At 38.7% G+C, this 19726-nt stretch overlaps 1 protein-coding gene across 2 annotated transcripts in view; it reads right to left on the bottom strand.

The window, feature by feature from the left end:
• CCDC102B (coiled-coil domain containing 102B) overlaps positions 1–19726 on the bottom strand; it is a 136596-nt gene that overhangs the window by 72260 nt on the left and 44610 nt on the right. The window lies entirely within an intron of this gene.

Genomic DNA, 19726 nt, shown 5'->3' with positions numbered 1-19726 from the left:
GTAACATGAAACTAAATGTTATTTGTTTCTGTTTCCCATTTCTTTATGGAATAACTCTACTAAAAAGAAAAATGTTTGGATTACATTTATATTGATTTTGGAATATGATTCTCAAATTTCACTTTAATAATTATCCAAAAGATAAAATACAAGCACATTTTCAGTTTTGGCTGTTTTTACTTTAAAGGTCTAAATTAAATCTTCAGCACTAGGGAACAACATCCGAATAAATAAAATCCTTAAGGATTTTAATTTTTCACACTACTCCATTTCTTGAGGTCACAATTAATACTCTTAAAAGAAATACTATCTTTTATGGTCAGTAGTGTTATCACAGTGCAGTATAAACAACTTTTCTTAATTCACTAATCCATTTATATGAGGAATTAAAATTAGCAACAGAAAGCCATGTTACTGAGTAGTAGGAAGCAATTATCTCACAAGCTGAAATGGGCCTAAAAAATAACGTTCATTTAGTAGCATGATTCAAAATGAAAGTAAGTATGGAAAGAAACACATCAACCGTCAATTAAATGTTTACTAGGATTCTTAAGAAAATATTTGAATTGACAAAAGACAAATGATCTTTTAAAATATATGTATTGTATTAAAGATATATATATATATAAAATTCAAATATAAATATATATTAGTATTTTCTAGATCTCTCTTGTGATGAGAGAAACTATATTTGATGGAAAATGAGAAGTGATTGTCTTCTAAGACAATATTTTTCCAGATACTTCTCTAGCTAGTATTCTAAATATGGTACACTGGAGTCCCAAAAAGACTGAGCAAAGCAGGAAGAAAGAGAAAATAATGAGGCTTTTTTCCTCCATGAGTGTCCTTTACCAATAATGAAAATGAGTAAAAGTAAAACAATAATGCTTTTGATTCACTGTTTCCACATACAAATTAGAACTCAGCCATGAGCTTCTGTGTTTGAAAATGAGATCTGTAATACCCAAGGATATATGTAATTTGGGCATGGGCATTTCATTAACAAAAGGAATAATGGGAAATCAAAGACAAAAGAACTCTGAAATTACAAGAGAGTACTTATTTATCAAATTAATTAGAGCCAAATCCAAATTCAAAGTCCATTCACATAAATACAGAGAATGGGAGCCAACTAAAAAGTCAGTTGTCAAAGAATTATAGACTGAATGGATTATTTTTAAAGACATTTCATCCTACCAACAAAAGCTAGTTCCTCAGGCTGTTGCCTCTCATTGTGGATTACTCATTTTTCTTTAAAAACAAAATGGAACAAAAAGCCACTCAGCCACTCTTGAAACCCTGGTCAGTCTTAAGGGTAGTATTTGGAGAGAGGTCCAAAAGAGTGCTTAAAACTACAATGGGCTTTTAATCTAAAATTAGGTACAGTAGCAAGAAAGAAAGAAAGATATTCCTTTTATGCTCTGCATCATATTAACAGATTATCGGGAACTAATTTTGACTTTTCAAAGCATTAGACTATTCAGCAGTCACAGATCTGTCTTTTTATACACAGCTACAAAATTAGTCACTTGGTTGTTGTTGGTTTTCTTTGTTTATTTTTTTCCCTTTGTTTTCCCATCTGCATTTAGAAAGATACAGCAGAGTGAAAAGACTGTGTGTTCTACATTTATGCTATCTCATTCTTTAGTACTACTTAAATAAATTCTCTAGAATGTGATAAGCATCTGCAATAAAATAAAACAGGGAACCAGGAACTGTTTTCTTCCATATGATCTTCACACAAGTGACAGGAGGAGCCTAAGATGTTAACTTCAACTCTAAAATGTTAGATGCCCACATATTTAAATTCCATCTAATGAATGTATGTATGATAACTGGAAAATAAAACCACATAGATCTATTTACCATCCAATTATTTTTCCCTCACATTGCTCCGATTTGTAGTACTCAACTACTGTCTATTGGACTACAGTCACAAAAACTGTATTTTTGATCATTTTTGTTTGTTTGTTTTTCTTTAAGGCATAATGTCTCTTAAGTGCTCATGAAAGATTTAGAACATGAAAGTTTATTCAAAGCATCTGCCAAAAGACACAATTCAAGTTCTGTGCTTCAGAGTTCACCTTTTCACAGTGATGATGCTAATCAATACCAATTCATTATTGGCTGGCTTCACATAAAGAGAAAACACAAAGCCATTCAAAGTTGAATTTCAGTCAAGCAATTAAGCCCAAGATGACTACTAAGCCAAGAGGTGATGTTGAAGATAAATTTACTTATCTGTGTCTGTAAAATCTGAATTCATTGCAGCCAGGATGTCTACAAGCTCATGTCTATAATGTTAATTTTTAACATTTAATATACTAGATACACAAAGATCTCTAGAATAAAGTCACAAGATGATATAAAAATATTTGCTATTCAATAATTTTCTGAGGAGATGCATGAATCCAATTTCATCTCTCCTTTTTTACTCAAGTCACATTTTCAAAACAACTTTAATAATTGCAGCTGTATTGGTGTGAGAAATATTTCCTATGAAAATTCAACTACATGTTCAGTGAGATAGCTTTACTCTCTTAACTTGATTAAGAAATAAAGCACTTCAAATAGCTTAATGATTGGTCATAAAAAAAAACAATTGCTTGCTCATTACAAAAGCCACAGAAAATCTGCGAATGTACAATATTTTTAAACATTTTAAATTTGAAATAAAATAAAATAAAAGCAAGTGTCAAGTGATATATATAAATTTCTTTTTTAAGAGTAAAATAGAAATTATAAGGTTATGTTCTCTTGCTATTACACTGTCCTTCAAAGGTGAAATATAGATACTCAGTCAGGAATCACACTACTGCTTTTCTAATCTGAAGAGGCTTTATTTTTAAATGAGAGGTTAAGATACATGCATATAAAACACATAATAAAAATCTTTAGAAAATTGCTTCTCCATCATTTATGTTATTACTTCAAGATGGGTAGGGAGATTAAAGCTAAGCAAAAAGATCAGGTTTCTAATGTTAGAAAGAACAAGCAAAATCTGTATTTGATGATCCCTCTCATTGAATTTTTTACTAAAGTCTTGCAAAATTGTTATTCTGTATTAGAATGCATTCATGTCTGCTGAGACCACTTTCTGATGTTGTAAGAAGGGTCTTTTTATAACTTTCTGCTGTAGCTTCTGGAAAAGATTAAACACAATAACAGCAGTTTTAGACATTAACTCAGATTTTTGAGAACAAATCCTCATTAAAACAAAGTAAAACAGAATAAATCCAAACCAAACAAATGAACAAAAAAACTTCAGGAATCTGATTCCCTCTAAAAATAACATCTATAATGTTGTTTGTTCGATAATTGAAAAAACTCACCAACTTCATTTTCCAATTACAAGCCTTTACGGAAAGTAAATTTTTCACTAAAATAAAATGAAACAAGTTACAATAAGCTGATGAACTCTGTGCACTGTTTCACAACTGTACTCCTGAAGGTTCTCCAAGATACCTAATCCCCCTCACTGAATTTAACATTAACACAACCCCATGCACTTTGGGACTGAATGATCTACTCCTTGCTGCATAGTTTCAAAAGGCTGAAAATCACCTAATCCACTGTGCAAGTAGCAGACCCAATTTCCACTGCACAGCCAAAGACAGTTACTGTCAGACCAATACAAGATGGGAAAGCAGCTAGAGGAACTGTTCTCAGTAAGGAAGCTAAGCCAAATGCTACTGAAAATGCTCAAGAAATATTAGCTGTTTTGAAACTACAGAAAAAAATTTCAGTGGATATGCATCTGTATGCAACATATATGTGTGAATCAGTGTACACACACGTGTGCACAGACAAATCTGTATTTCTATAAAGAGAACTTTGGAAAATAAGTATTTTAAGAATAAAGGACAGAGGTCCTGACAAAAAATATAACCAAAAACAGACAGAACCAGGAACACTTTCTAATATGATTAAATTACAGGAAAACTTATTAAAGGTATACTTCTGTTTAAAGCAACATAAGAGTTCTTCAGGCTTAAAGAGTTTCACTGGAGCAAGATTTTTCTCCTTCCTTCTAAGGAGGATGAAGTAGGATGGAGGGCAATGCCTACTAGTCATTTTAATGGGAATAATGATAACAAATACAGGATGAGGAAGAAGAAATGTATAAGTTTGGGTGTGAGTTCAAATGGAAAGTGGAAAGCTCAGGAAAACTACACTGAAATCTCTCATGGAAGTACCAGAAAATAGCATTTGAGTTTTTGTTTGTTTGTTTGTGATTAGCAGATGGTTCTGTTAGTTTTCTATGAGACTGGGAAAAGCTAGGAAAGTATTTTAGAGACTTTGGGCTGTCAAAAGAAAATATTTAAAAGACAAATGGACAGAAGACAAGCACTATGGCTAGAAGCTATGGTTTTGATTTTATCTGGTACAGACTCACAATGAGATCAGAAACAGAAAATGTTGGTTCAACAAGAAATTCTCTGTAGTGCTTTTTAATAATAGCATTTTCTCACAAATATTCTCCAGATATCTGATCAACAAAAAATCAAAACAAAAACAAAACAAAACAAAACAAAAAAAACCAAAAACAAACAAACCACACAATACAAACATTTCCTCACAAGATATTCCACATTACATGCAAAATATTTTTCCCAACAGAACTGGCTAACAACAGAACATTTTCAATGTTTTATTTAAAGTATAAGCCTTGCTCAACCAAACTGAAACATCAATTTCTAATACTATCTGTCTTCATACTTATAATCTACAGGCAAGACAAATATGACCTATAGACCCAAGACTCAAAGAAACACGGATTACTGTTTAATAAATAGAAAACTCTTGTAGTATCACTCAAATATCTGAACAGTGTCTGCTGTCAGATCTTGGTATTTCCAACCCTTCTCTCCTTATGTGTCTTCCTGCCTTGGCCATGAGCTTACCTAACCCCTGTGGACTTTTCTGGTGATAACCATCCTAGTGGCTGGCCTGGCAGCAGCCCCAGAGATGGCTCTGCTCTTCTTCTGTGATGCACCCCATATGCACTGCCCTTGCTGAATCCTAGCAGTTCTATTACAAAACCCCCAGAACTTTTGCCCTATCTTGGTGAAATTTCACATTCTGAAATTACTAGAGGAAAAAAAAAAAAAAAAAAGAAAAAGATTGCATTTTAGTTGTAATTTACTAATTTTATATATTTTAATTTACAACTGAATTCTGAACTTTAAAATAATAATAATAAATAGAATTAAAGTGAGATAACTAATAAAATATCTAAATTTATGTGCACAAGTTGATAAGAATGTGGTAACATTAAAAACCTCCTTCCTAAAATTATCTGTGTAATACTTCTATCACTGAACATTCATTATTTGTTAACGTGTAAAGTTTTAGGTTCTGCTTTAGTATTCACAGTCTTTCCTAGCATCACATCTTCCAGCAACAGCAAGCAGCTCTTCCTAATTCCCCTCTGAGGCTCTCAGAACTCCGTACCACTTGACTCAAATCTATGTTCTATATGCTGAATTGCATTCATTGTTAAAATTCATTAGAGTAATATCACTTATAATCTGTGGTAATATCATATTTCTTCCTAAACAGAACAGTGTTCTGTCTGGGAATAATTTTCAATTTAAGTTTCTGGAGAGAAATTCTTTTTTTTTTTTTTTTTCAAAGTAGACTACTATCAGCATAGTCCTCTTCTTCCTGCATGGAAAAAAAAAAAAAAAAAAAAAAAAAAAAAAAAAAAAAAAAGAAGGAAGGGGAGAAAAAAATCTGAATTGGAAACAAAATTAAAAAAAGAAAAAAAAAAAAAGAAAAAGAAAGAAAGAAAGAAAGAAAGAAAAAAAAAACCTAAAGGTATTTTCGTAAGATAAAAATGCTATTTGAAGGAAATCCAGCTGCTAAAACCATTCCAATTCAAGAAGATTCAAGAAGAATTTCAAGACATCATATTTGATGATCTATTTATTTAAGTACTGCTTATTGGACTTCAGAAAAAAAGATTCCTCTAAGCATGGCAGCAGCAATGCAGTACTATTCCAAATCTTTTGCTGTGTACATTAACACTGGCATTCAGCTTATATGGGAGCTCAAAACTATTTTGTTTCTAAACTTCATACAGACTATGCAAGTAGAGCTAGCTACATTGTTTCTTCTCCGTTTTTTATATAACTAATTATTTCTTGATTAGATAGTATATATTTTGGAATGTGTTTACAATTTAAGATACATGCAATCACTTCAATTACGGACTTCATACCACCAAAGCATGGCAAAACCTTTGTTCTATAGCATAGCAGTGTTTTCTGAACACAGCTGCTTTCTAGTGAATCCCTTCCATGGTAGAGCTTTAATGTTCTTATTTGAAGATATGAACTATTCTGAAATGCTAAAAATTAAAATGACCTGATCCCTAATCTATTAAAAACTGCAATATGTAGTGACTCTTCCATTTATAATATACATTTTTGTTCAAAAATGCTTTTAAAAAATTCTTGTTGAGTAACACATATCAGAGGTTACTAAAAACATTTTCCCAATTGACAAAAGCTGTTCCAGAATCTAGATTCTAATATCAACAAATTCTACCTATTGGTTTTCTACTAATAAATTTTTTTCTATTATTTTTTCTATTATTTTTCCTTAGATGACTACAGTGTCATTCCACTGCATACCTTTCCTTCAGAAATGTGTAAGAAAATGAGCAAGATGCTCATATCCAAGAGGTTAGAAAATACTTTAATTAGTCTTTGTTACCTGCAATACAACTGATTCTGAAGGGAATCACATCTGCTTACCAGCTCAGTACTACTGTGAACAGGTGCCATGGCAAGCAAAATCATGAGGCAGTTTGTTAATGAATATTTACAGTATGTGAGACTGTTTATATAACTTTTTTGCTTGTCATCTCAAAAAAAAAAAAAAAAAGTAATCAAATACTACTAGAATGGATATCATCCTACCATAGGATAGGTATGACAAATGCTATTTCCCTTTTCCTTTGACAAGTACTTTAATATGCAGTATAGGAAAAAAAAAAAAAAAAAAAAAAAAATTACTCTGCTTTATTTCTTATTGTAAGCAAATCTGCCAAGAACCTTGCCTAGTCCATCAGAAACTATACTGATAAATGAGAAATGTTATTGTGTCTGACAATATCTTGAGGCAGCAAGACCTGCAAAAACTGAACTTTTAATGAATGTTTATATTCATAACAACATATTTATCTGAGCCCCAGTATGTTTAATAATCAAATATTTCTTCCTTCTAGTACTACTCAAATGTTTACGTCTGCAGGAACCTGATATTATTATACTGTTTTGACACTATGTTGACATAAAAAAAAATTTGCTGATTTATTGGCATTTATTTTCATCCTATCTACTCACAGAGAAAATAATTTTGGGTATATGGCTAACTTACTGAAAGGGTGATTTCTGCAGAAATCTAAGATGTTCTTAGAGGCGTAAAAATACATAGGCTGAAACTTTATAACAACCATGGAATAACATTCAGAGAAGTATGAATAAGTTTGAGAAATGAAAATGCTTGGAGTGAGGTGGGGGAATCGCTCTTCACCTCACAGATCTTTCCATCCATGTTGACTCTGTCATTGCTTTTATCATTATCTTTTAAGTACAATTTATATTGACTACCTATTATGTTAAATAAACAGAATCATAAAAACCCTAGAAACTGTATTCACCTTACATAACCCTTAATGCAGCTTTAGCTGTGTGAAGTAACACGCATTAATTTAAAGGTCGTGAAAGAAGACTATTCAGATCTTTTTTGCTACATGTATCTCTCAAGTATATCATCTATGTGGATTGTAATATATCTGGTGGAGCCTCACTTCAAGCGAAGAACTCACATGAAGATGTTTAAAATCACCCTGCCGATTTCAGGATAATCTAATATGTATTCAAGAGAACAATTTTTTTTTTATTTTTTTATTTTTTTCCATCGAGTATCAGAAAGAATTATCTACTATATCTGTCCAAAAATCTACAGTCATCAATTATCTGAAAAAACAGAATAAATAATTTGACCTCCCTAAACTCTTGGGATCAGTAACAACACCACCAAAACATAATGTGCTATTTTTACTGTGATTTATCTTATTTTACACAAAAGAGAAGTATTTACTTTTTTCATATGGAAATAAAAATAAAGAAGATGATAAGAAAATGAAACATGCCCACATGTTCTGATCATCCAGCTTACTAGTGCAAGTGTGAAAAGAACCATGCACTTTTTTTCTGTTTTGGAACAAAACTTCTATACTTTCAACAATCTGTATTTCAAGATGCAAACCCCATAAACTCCTAGTCCATAAGAACACTTGACATTTCTCCTGTCAAATAGGTATTTACAGTTGAGAGAAGTCACAAAACTTATTCCTAGGCCACATGTCTCTAAGAAAGAACACTTTATTACTATGAAAACTAATTCAACTTCTTTCTAGATAAAAATTTAATTAGTAAAACTAATTAAAATATACGTATATAACAATTTCCATACACTTTGCAAAACAAAATACAATATCAGCTTTATTTCAGAGTTCACTCTTTGTCTTTCATATTTGTTACTATAAATATTTTAATATTTAATCACCATTCCTCGTTGGGGAGCTCTCAGATTACATACATATTTGCTGTCAAAAGGTAGCAGACCATATATTTGCATACATCAAAATAAAATATTTGAGTAAGAACTTTTCCTAAATTTTGTCATTAATATTGATGCTGACTGAAGTAGTGAGTGCATTTAGTAAGTAAATATTCCAGACTGAAGTTGAAAGTATTCAGCTAAGTCTCTCCTTCAGTTACTGGGCACTTTGTCACTAACCATCTGAGGAACCTCTGGACAGCTGATGGACTAACGGTCCCTTTACTATCAAATTCTTAGACTTCAACAGAGCTTCAGAAGGAAGATGCAGCTCAGGCTGTAAGGAATCCTTGGGGCCTCTCACTGGGGCATACAGTCTCAGGGACTGCAGGATGTGAGCAATCCACATGGAAGGCTTTTGGGGAAGAGATTACCAGACTGGACAGCACTAGAGAGAATGAGACAGAAATGGACTAGATCTCCTGTGAGACTCTGAGGGGAGGCTGAAGGGGCAGGAAAACCCAAAAACTGGGAAGTGGAGGAGTGTAAGAAGCCAGAAAGCGAAAAGGAAAGTAGGCAAATGCAGCAGGAAGTTCAAGTCTCGGTTCCCATGGGAAGAAGAGTGTACACGTTCAAGATAATGCTTACACAAATGTGTGAGTATGAAATACTTCCAACAGAATTCAGTGAATCTACACTCATAAGTTTCATATTAGCCATTCTTGAAGTATCTTTTGACATGAAGGATATTTTTTTTAATCACAGAATCACAGAATCACAGAATTATAGGGGTTGGAAGGGACCTCTAGAGATCATCGAGTCCAACCCCCCTGCCAAAGCAGGCTCCCTACACCACGTCGCACAGGTAGGCGTCCAGGCGAGTCTTGAATATCTCCAGAGAAGGAGACTCCACCACCTCCCTGGGCAGCCTGTTCCAGTGCTCCGTCACCCTCACTGTAAAGAAGTTCTTGCGCACATTCGTGCGGAACTTCCTATGCTGGAGTTTCAGCCCATTGCCCCTAGTCCTGTCCCCACGCACTACTGAAAAGAGACCAGCCTCGCCACTATAGCTCCCACACCTCAGGTATTTATAAACCTGGATCAAGTCCCCTCTCAGCCTTCTTTTCTCAAGGCTAAACAGACCCAGTTCCCTAAGTCTCTCCTCGTAGGGGAGATGGTCCAGGCCCTTCACCATCTTTGTGGCCCTCCGCTGGACTCTTTCCAAGAGATCCCTGTCTTTTTTGTACTGGGGAGCCCAGAACTGGACACAGTATTCCAGATGAGGCCTCACCAGGGCAGAGTAGAGGGGGAGGATCACCTCCCTTGACCTGCTGGCTACGCTCTTTTTAATGCACCCCAGAATGCCATTGGCCTTTTTGGCTACAAGGGCACACTGCTGGCTCATGGCCAACCTGTCGTCCACCAGGACGCCCAGGTCCCTCTCAGCAGAGCTCCTCTCCAGCAGGTCTTCCCCCAACCTGTACTGGTGTATGCAATTATTTCTACCGAGATGCAAGACTCTACACTTGCTTATGTTAAACCTCATCCGGTTTCTTACTGCCCAGCTCTCCAGTCTGTCCAGGTCTCTCTGAATGGCTGCACAGCCTTCAGGCGTGTCAGCCAATCCTCCCAGCTTCGTGTCATCAGCAAACTTGCTGAGGGTGGCCACTATCCCCTCATCAAGGTCGTTGATGAAGATGTTGAACAAGACTGGACCCAGCACAGACCCCTGGGGGACACCACTAGTCACAGGCCTCCAGCCAGACACCGCACCGCCAACAACAACCCTCTGCACTCTGCCAGTCAGCCAATTCTCGATCCACTTCACCGTCCACTCATCTATCCCATACTTCCTCAGCTTTGTTATAAGGATGTCATGGGGGACCGTATCAAAAGCCTTACTGAAATCAAGGTAGACTACATCTACCGCTCTCCCCCCGTCCACCCAGCTAGTGACATCTTCATAAAAGGCCACCAGGTTGGTCGAGCACGACCTCCCCTTGGTGAACCCATGCTGAGTACTCCTGATAACCTCCTTTTCTCCCAGTTGTCTGGAGATGGCATCCAGCACAAGCTGTTCCATCACCTTCCCTGGGACAGAGGTGAGGCTGACTGGCCTATAATTACCCGGGTCATCCTTCTTGCCCTTTTTGAAGACTGGGGTGATATTGGCCATCCTCCAGTCTTCAGGCACCTCCCCAGTTCTCCAAGACCTTTGAAAAATTACAGAGAGCGGCTTAGCAATAACCTCCGCCAGCTCTCTCAGCACCCGCGGGTGCACCCCATCAGGTCCCATGGATTTATGGACATTAATGTTTCCTAAGCACTCACGGACCACCTCTTCCCTGACTAAAGGGAAATCTCCCATTCCCCAGATTCTCTCATCAACCACCGGGGACTGGGATTCCTGGGGGAGAGCCCTTTCACTAAAGACAGAGGCAAAGAAGGCGTTCAGTATTTCCGCCTTCTCAGCATCCCCCGTTACCAGAACACCCCCCTCACTTAGTATGGGGCCCACATTCTCCCTAGCCTTCCTTTTGCTGTTAATGTACTTAAAAAACCCTTTTTTATTATCCTTTATCTCCTTAGCTAGATTCAGCTCCAGGTGGGCTTTAGCCTTCCTGGTCGCATCTCGGCAGTCCCTGACTACATTCTTATATTGTTCCCAAGTGGCCAGACCCTTTTTCCACATATCGTGTACTTTCTTCTTTCTGCGGAGCTTGCACATGAGTTCCTTACTCATCCACGCAGGTCTCCTGGCACCTTTTCCTGACTTCTTAGTTACAGGGACGCACCGATCCTGAACCTGGAAGAGGAGCCGTTTGAATGCTAGCCAGCTCTCACAGGCCCCCTTGCCTTCTAGCACCCTGGCCCACGGGATGGCCCCAAGTAAGTCCCGGAGGAGATCAAAGTTGGCTCTCCTGAAGTCCAGGGTAGCAATCCTACTTTTTGTTTTGCTTCCTCCGCTCAGGATCTCGAACTCCACCATCTCATGGTCGCTACAACCCAAGTTACCCCCGACTTTTACTTCCTTAACGAGTCCTTCCTTGTTGGTGAGAATAAGGTCCAGCAGCACCCCGCCCCACGTCGGTACCTCGACCATCTGCATTAGAAAGTTATCTTCAATACACTGCAAGAATTGTCTGGACCGCGCATGCTTGGCCATATTGGTCGTCCAGCAAATATCTGGATAATTGAAATCCCCCAAAAGTACTAACGCCTGGGAGCGTGATGCTACTTCCAGTTGGCTACGGAAGGCCTCATCAACCTCCTCTTCCTGATCAGGGGGCCTGTAGTACACACCCACTACAGTGTCCCCCTTACCAGCCTGGCCTTTGACTCTCACCCACAAGCTCTCGACTGCTACATCACTCTCCCCCAGGTGGAGTTCAATACATTCTAGCTGCTCTCTCACATAAAGAGCAACTCCACCACCCCGCCTTGCTAGCCGATCTTTCCTAAAAAGGACATAGCCCTCCATGACAACATTCCAGTCATGCGAGCTGTCCCACCACGTCTCTGTGATCGCAATGAGATCATAGCCATGCGATCGCACACAAAACTCCAATTCTTCCTGTTTATTCCCCATGCTTCGCGCATTAGTATACAGGCACTTGAGAGAAGGAGCATCTCCCCACCTCTCTCCATGCCTTTGAACCCCTTTGTCAGCACCCAACACGCTCTGCTTTAAGCCTTGAACTGCCGCCTCAGACCCAGCGGCCCTCATTTTGTCCCCTTCCCCCTTCGTACCTAGTTTAAACACCTGTCAATTAGTCCTGACAGTTCCTCGGCTAGAACCCTCCTACCCCTTGGAGACAGGCCGCTTCCATCTGCAGCTGTCATGCCAGGAGCCGAGTAAATTCTCCCATGATCAAAAAACCCAAAACTCCTATGTCGGCACCAACTCCTTATCCATTTGTTTAAGAGGTGGGTTTTTAGGCCCAACTCAGTATCCCTCCCTGTCACTGAAGGTACAGATGTAATAACCACTTGTACACCTGTACTGTCAACTACCCTCCCCAGTCTCCTGAAGTCATCTTTTATGACCTTCAGGCTTTTCCTACTGACTTCCACACTGCCAGCCTGAATTATCAGCAGGGGATAGTAGTCAGTAGGCCGGATCAGATTGGGAAGTCTCCCAGCAATGTCCCTGACTCGCGCCCCAGGGAGGCAGCACACTTCTCTGTGTGTAGGGTCGGGTCGGCATATAGGGCCTTCTGTTCCTCGCAGAAGGGAGTCACCTATGACAACTACCCTTCTATCCTTCCTCGTGGAGGAAGTCTTGAGGCGTGGGTGTGACCGCTTACCCCGAGGCTCCCTCACAGATGGGCCTGCCTCAACATCCACGCTCACCTCTTCCACGGGTTCCAGGGCCTCAAACCTATTTTGCAGAGGCACCTGGGGAACCGAGCATGGTCGTGGGCGGGGATACCCAGCACGCCTAGCTGGTATTTGTTTCCACCCATCCTTTTCTCTCAAACTATTTTGGTCCGATCGGCTACTGTAGGACAGAGGCTCCGCCAACAGTCCCACACCCCTTAGCTCTTCATTTGAATTGCTAGGTGTAGGGGAAGACTGAGGGCGCACTGTGGCAGGAGCACAGTCTGTCTGCATACTCCTTTCTATAACCTGTTTGTGAGGCAACCGGGGGGGACATGCTCCTTGGGGAGCCTCAGCTATGTTCCGGGATCCCGAGGCCAATAGGGCCTGGCACCACCAGTCGATTTCATTTTCACTATCTTTAATGGACCTCAACCTCTCGACCTCTTCCTTCAGGCAGACCACCATACTAAGCAGATCATTTATCTGGTCACACCTGAAACAGGCACAGCTGCCATCGACTGGCACTTCGAGGGCCAGGCTGTGACACTCACTGCAGCCTGTGACTTGCACGCTAGCGTGCCGCTTGTGGACCTCGGTCTGGGTCTCCACACTCCTCCTGGCAGCAGCCTTCCTCCTACCTGTGCTGGGTACCTCTGTCTGGGTTTCCACATCTTTCCTGGCAGTTACCTTCCTCCGGGAGGGAGCCATAGCAACCCAGAAGACCCCACTAAAATAATAATGACAAAAACTCAGATTCAAGTGCTTCCTCTAATTTGGAGACTGAATCTAGACATCTATGGATGTATGGGCCATCTAGAGCATCTTTTTTGTAGAATCTTTAGTAATGCATATTCTTCAAATAATTGTTGTATTTTTTGACCTATTTAGCAAAATATCAATGAATAGATAAGCACAATAAGCATGATCTCATCATATAAAAGTGGCATGAATAACATGTTCATTTCCTATGTTACTACACACACTGATATCTGAGATGGAGTTAATGACTTAATTCTCAAACTACATTTCATTTTTTTGCCTAAAGCAGAATATAATAATTATAGTTTCAACTAAGAATAATCTAAGTGTACCAAAAAAAGAATATGAGTAGTCTATCAGCAGCCCTTTAGATGATTTTAAATTGTTCTGTAATCTCACTCAAGAAAAGAATTCACATTTCAGTTAATCCCTTGGAGAATCATAGAATCATAGAATCATAGAATTACTCAGGTTGGAAAAGACCTTGAAGATCATCAAGTCCAACCGCAGCCTAACCAGTAGCCTATCTCTTAAAAAACAACCACAAAACAATACCACAACAACAAACCTCTGCTAAATCATATCCCTGAGTACCACATCCAAGCGGCTCTTAAACACATCCAGGGATGGCGATTCAACCACCTCCTTGGGGAGCCCATTCCAGTACCTAACCACCCTTTCTGTAAAGAAGTTCTTTCTAATATCCAACCTAAACTTGCCCTGGTGCAACTTGAGGCCATTTCCCCTCGTCCTGTCACAAGTCAGTAGTGAGAATAGACCTGCCCCACTCTCACTGTAAGAACCTTTCAGGTACTGGAAGACAGCAATAAGGTCTCCCCTCAGCCTCCTCTTCCTCAGACTAAACAGCCCCAGCTTCCTTAGTCTCTCCTCATAGGGCTGATTCTCCAAGCCCTTAACAAGCCTCGTTGCCCTTCTCTGGACCTGCTCCAGTACCTCCATGTCCTTCTTGTGCTGAGGTGCCCAAAACTGGACACAGTACTCGAGGTGAGGCCTCACCAATGCTGAGTACAGGGGCAGGATGACTTCCTTAGTCCTGCTCACCACACCATTCCTGATACAAGCCAGGATGCCATTGGCCTTCTTGGCCACCTGGGCACACTGCTGGCTCATATTCAGCCGACTGTCCATCAGCACACCAAGGTCCCTTTCCGTCTGGGAGCTTTCCAGCCACACCTCCCCAAGCCTGTAGGACTGCCTGGGGTTGTTATGACCAAAATGCAGGACCCGACACTTGGCCCTGTTGAAACTCATTCCATTAACCTTGGCCCATCGATCAAGTCTATCCAGGTCTCTCTGTAGTGCCCTTCTCCCCTCAGGCAGATCAACACTCCCTCCCAGCTTAGTGTCGTCTGCGAACTTACTGAGGGTGCACTCAATCCCCTCATCCAAATCATCAATGAAGATGTTAAACAGAAGCGGCCCAAGCACCGAGCCCTGGGGAACGCCACTTGTGACCGGCCGCCAACTGGATTCCACTCCATTGACCACAACTCTCTGGGCCCGGCCATCCAACCAGTTCTTCACCCAGCGGAGCGTGCACCCATCCAAACCACGGGCAGCCAGCTTCTCTACCAGAATGTTATGGGGGACAGTGTCAAAGGCCTTACTGAAGTCCAGGTAGACCACGTCGACAGCCTTTCCCTCATCTACTAAGCGGGTCACCTTGTCATAGAATGAAATCAGGTTAGTCAGGCAGGATCTACCATTCATAAACCCATGCTGACTAGGCCCGATCCCATGGCTGACCTTTAGTTCGTCCATGATGATACCTGAGATTATCCTTTCCATAACCTTCCCAGGCACCGAGGTGAGACTGATGGGCCTGTAGCTGCCAGGATCATCTTTCCGGCCCTTTTTGAAGATAGGCGTCACATTTGCCAGTCTCCAATCCACCGGGACATCCCCAGTCAGCCAAGACTGCTGAAAAATTATGGACAGTGGTTTGGCGACCACATCCGCCAACTCCCTCAGAACTCTAGGGTGCAACCCATCCGGCCCCATGGACTTATAAACATTCAGCTTTCTAAGTAGATCCAGAACCATCTCATCACGGATCACGCAAGGCTCTTTTGGTTCCCCCTTCCCGTCTACCAGTGTAGGGGGCTGCGTTCCCAGGGAGTTACAAGCATAACTATTGAAGACCGAGGCAAAGAAGGTATTAAGTACCTCAGCCTTGTCCCGATCCTCAGTGACCAAGTTGCCCTCAGAATCCAACAAGGGATGGGGATTTTCCTTAGCCTTCCTCTTGGTATTGATGTGTTTATAAAAACATTTACTATTCTCCTTAACCTTAGAAGCCAAGCTCAGTTCTAGCTGCGCCTTGGCCTTCCTAATTTTCTCCCTGCACAGCCTCACTACAAACCTGTAATCCTCATAAGTAGCTCCCCCATTCTTCCAGAGACCGTAAACTCTCTTTTTGTTCTTTAGATCAAGCCAAAGGTCTCTGGTCAGCCAGCCCGGCCTCCTCACGAGGAGAATATAGCTTGAAATTCATAAAGGATGCAACCAGAACACTCAAAGCTTGACAATCCATCAGTCATTTGAAGAATCAGCATGTTGATGCAATAACATACATGTTGATGCAATAACATACATATGGTTGCTTTGCTACTATTTATGAAGTGGAACTTTAATTAAGAGAGTACACAAGGAAATCTCCCATATTTAGCAACGAACTGGTCCACAAAAATTACCTGAAACTAATTTAATGAAAAAAAAATAAATCATGCTTTAATTTGTTGTGTTTCACTACTAAGCAAAGGGAAGTTAGAACTCTTGTCATTCAGACACAAATATGTTTTGCTGCTTGCTTTCTTTGCAAACAGCATCATGCTTTTCTTGCAGTTGTTTGGACTGTGACAGAACACAGTGGGGGTAATGGTGGTAATAGATTGAGCAAACTGTGTTAAAATCTAAGTAAATGGCAAAGATTGGTTTTGGCATAGGGATTACAGCAATTACTTCTCCTAATTTAATTTTAAATCTCAAAGGGCATCTGGTTTGGATCATTCTGCACCAAAAGATCTGAAGCAAAACATGAACTTTCATCCCTTAACTTGCCTCAGTGACATCTTAGCTTTATTAGAAAAAAATCAAAAACCCTGTTCTCTAACTCCCCAGTATAATTAAATGTTCAATATAGATATTTTGGTTTACATTTCAAAAGAAAATATAACAGGCCTATGAGAGAACATTTTTATTACTTGACATGTTTTATTAAACTCTATTTTCCTTTTCATCTAAATAGTGTTAGAAGCGCAAGCTGAAATTTTCCAGTTTAAGATTTATAATGACCAGAAGTTACTGTTCCTATTGCTGTTACCAGGGGAAAGATGATGAAAGGAGAATGCCATTTCTTTCCTCTCCAGACTACCCTCTTAGAAAGCTGAGACTGACTAATGCAAATCTTTCCCACCTTCAAGACTTGCCAGTTTACATGCTCATGTATAGAAATGCATATACAGGGTGTGTTGGTTGCATAAATAAGCTTCTTTTCTCTGCAAAAGGTTGAATGATTATATCATTAATCTCAATCCTCAGAGCACTGAAAGTTTACCTATAATTTACAAAAGATAATTAAAAACAAAAGGATTTTACAGAGAAACAGCACACAATCTTGATTATAATCCAGATTATATCCGCCTGCCTTTTTTTCAAGTTCTAATCTATTTCTGTGTATTAATTATTACTATTTTTTAATAAATTCATGAATCATTCTAATGAAATGATCTAGCTAAAAGAAAGAAGATAACTCAAATAACTGGTAGACAGGAAAAAAACACAAAACTTTCTGTGGACAGTTTTCAGTGTACTTGTTAATAAATTGTACCAAGAATATATATAAAAGCGATGGCAACAATCAAAGCACTTTAAAAAGTTATTTCAAGTCAGAAAATACACAAGATCATTTTCATACAAATGATAAATACTGTGAACATTTCAGATTAATAGCTAAGTGGAGTTGGAAAAAGGAATGTATGCTGTAATTGTAGCTCTCTAAAAATAAAAACAAGCTCAATGTATTTGATATCTTCACACACTGATTAAACTTCAGCAATTCATTACTTCATTGTTCGTGTTTTTGTTTTTTTTCTTCAGTAATAGTACTTAGTATATAAAAAGCAAGCTCAAAAAAAAAAGTCATTTCACCTACTAGTCATAGTCAGTTTTTTACAATTTATTGTAAGATTATCAGAGAAATGCTGTTTCTTCTTCATGTATGTGCTAGGTTACTGAAAACAGCATCTATGGAAAAGTAGAGTTTCAGCTTCTTCAGAACTAGAAAGAAATTTCAGAATAAAAATTTCTGAAAAAAATGTGGAAATAATTAAAATTAGCTGTTCCAAAATGCTATGCAATTTTCAATAATATATAAATGTCTAAAGCAATTTTTTCCAGAAACCTCACTTACTCCTGTGGAATTTCTTCCACCTAGGAAAGAACAGTGAGAGTTTTTGTTATATTAGTCTTCAAAAAAGTAAAAGTGTAAAACATTTGCATACTGAGAAAAGAAAGCACTTTTCTTAAAAGGTGTTTCTTGAACTGTCAGTATTTTTTTGGCTCTAGTATAAAAGCAACAACACTGGTGACTTATCTTCAACTCTGTGCAAAAAGTGAAGGAACAAGGGTAAACTGATGGGGTTTCCACCCCATACCTCTGCCTAAAGATTCAAAATGCTAATTTAGCTTATGTTCTTTTTCATCAGCAGGTTTTGTTTGTTTGTTTATTTGTGTTTTTTTTTAAAGTTTATCTTTGAATACCTTTAAGAAGTGATTAGAATAATTTTTGTTTCAGTTCACCAAAAATGGTCTATAAATTTCCTTCATTAATTACCAAGACACTCGACAATGTAGAGTAAGAGTACATTCTGTACTTTAGCTAGCAGTAAATGTTTCTTCACACAGAACTCATTGCCTATAGTGGCATTTGTAAGTCTACAGTGCACACCAGTGGAATATAGCAGTACATGCATGCTTTCCACTGTTCAAAGTATAATGCAGAATTGTTTTGTAAGCAGTCCAACTTATTTAACTTTTAAACCATCTGAAACACATATAATTTAGAAACGATAAAGGAAGCTAAAAAATGTTAAGGAAGACTTCCAATATGTGTAAACAGTACCATTTTGTTGTGCATGTTATAAGATAAAAATTCTAAAAACTTATACAGTCTTGCTAACTATAACTCAGGATTTGAAAACATCTGGGCAGCACACCAAGGATTTATGCTGTTTTACAAGGAGCTCAAAGATCAGGCATAGTTACACTGTTTATGTCTTCCATATTGTAAGGTCAGTTAATTGATGTAAAAACTAAGTTTTACCTAACATAACCATATATAGCACAGAGATGACTGTGAACATTCAGCTAGAAACTTCACTGACTGTGAAGTTCTTATGTTTTTCAGAATGTATACAGAAGTTACAGAAATTAAGGAAAAGCAGAAAAAATCTAAAGGAATGAGGACTTCTGAGTATCCACATACATATGCAGCTCAGAAAGTAATGCTCCCTATTTATTTCCATGAAAAGTCCAACAGATGCAAAGAGCATAAAAACCCTGTTTGATAGAGAAAATTCTCAGCTACAAAACACTATTTTTCAGCATAGTCACCACCATTAGCTATGCATTTTTGCAAGCAATGAACAAGAGCCTGCATGCCATGATCATAATAAACCTCTGCACAAGTGGAGGTGTACCACTGTTGTGGCCATTACTGCCAAAAAGCAATACCCACTGCCTTACTGTGCTCACATCCATGGCTTGATCTCCCTAAGTGTTCAGAAAGCATTTATGAATATAAATAGATGCATTTTTTTTCTGTATGGAGGAATTCAGTTACACATTTTGCTTCATACACACTTCTGTGTCAGACATAATTTTGTCAGACCACACCTCTGATGCCATCTGTTGCATGGCAACAAAATGTAATGGAATGTTTTCAGAAAGGTTCCGCCTCTACTTCCATTCCACCAATATCCAACTCTGACAATGTAGGCCAAAATCAGAAAATAGGAGGCACTACTTTTTCCACATGTTTTTTGTTTTT

The sequence above is a fragment of the Excalfactoria chinensis genome, chromosome 2, assembly GCF_039878825.1.
Source record: "Excalfactoria chinensis isolate bCotChi1 chromosome 2, bCotChi1.hap2, whole genome shotgun sequence".
Taxonomy (NCBI): Eukaryota; Metazoa; Chordata; class Aves; order Galliformes; family Phasianidae; genus Excalfactoria; species Excalfactoria chinensis.
This window is presented reverse-complemented; position numbering and strand designations above follow the sequence as displayed.